The sequence below is a fragment of the Heloderma suspectum genome, chromosome 17 (assembly GCF_057233095.1).
Source record: "Heloderma suspectum isolate Gila_16-S chromosome 17, 16-S_ref, whole genome shotgun sequence".
Lineage (NCBI taxonomy): Eukaryota > Metazoa > Chordata > Lepidosauria > Squamata > Helodermatidae > Heloderma > Heloderma suspectum.
Genome location: NC_139474.1, coordinates 80,233 through 81,459, shown reverse-complemented (window position 1 = coordinate 81,459; position 1,227 = coordinate 80,233).

Here is a 1,227-nt window from a genome sequence, read left to right as displayed (position 1 = left end):
AGGGTTAGGGTTAGGGTTAGGGTTAGGGTTAGGGTTAGGGTTAGGGTTAGGGTTAGGGTTAGGGTTAGGGTTAGGGTTAGGGTTAGGGTTAGGGTTAGGGTTAGGGTTAGGGTTAGGGTTAGGGTTAGGGTTAGGGTTAGGGTTAGGGTTAGGGTTAGGGTTAGGGTTAGGGTTAGGGTTAGGGTTAGGGTTAGGGTTAGGGTTAGGGTTAGGGTTAGGGTTAGGGTTAGGGTTAGGGTTAGGGTTAGGGTTAGGGTTAGGGTTAGGGTTAGGGTTAGGGTTAGGGTTAGGGTTAGGGTTAGGGTTAGGGTTAGGGTTAGGGTTAGGGTTAGGGTTAGGGTTAGGGTTAGGGTTAGGGTTAGGGTTAGGGTTAGGGTTAGGGTTAGGGTTAGGGTTAGGGTTAGGGTTAGGGTTAGGGTTAGGGTTAGGGTTAGGGTTAGGGTTAGGGTTAGGGTTAGGGTTAGGGTTAGGGTTAGGGTTAGGGTTAGGGTTAGGGTTAGGGTTAGGGTTAGGGTTAGGGTTAGGGTTAGGGTTAGGGTTAGGGTTAGGGTTAGGGTTAGGGTTAGGGTTAGGGTTAGGGTTAGGGTTAGGGTTAGGGTTAGGGTTAGGGTTAGGGTTAGGGTTAGGGTTAGGGTTAGGGTTAGGGTTAGGGTTAGGGTTAGGGTTAGGGTTAGGGTTAGGGTTAGGGTTAGGGTTAGGGTTAGGGTTAGGGTTAGGGTTAGGGTTAGGGTTAGGGTTAGGGTTAGGGTTAGGGTTAGGGTTAGGGTTAGGGTTAGGGTTAGGGTTAGGGTTAGGGTTAGGGTTAGGGTTAGGGTTAGGGTTAGGGTTAGGGTTAGGGTTAGGGTTAGGGTTAGGGTTAGGGTTAGGGTTAGGGTTAGGGTTAGGGTTAGGGTTAGGGTTAGGGTTAGGGTTAGGGTTAGGGTTAGGGTTAGGGTTAGGGTTAGGGTTAGGGTTAGGGTTAGGGTTAGGGTTAGGGTTAGGGTTAGGGTTAGGGTTAGGGTTAGGGTTAGGGTTAGGGTTAGGGTTAGGGTTAGGGTTAGGGTTAGGGTTAGGGTTAGGGTTAGGGTTAGGGTTAGGGTTAGGGTTAGGGTTAGGGTTAGGGTTAGGGTTAGGGTTAGGGTTAGGGTTAGGGTTAGGGTTAGGGTTAGGGTTAGGGTTAGGGTTAGGGTTAGGGTTAGGGTTAGGGTTAGGGTTAGGGTTAGGGTTAGGGTTAGGGTTAGGGTTAGG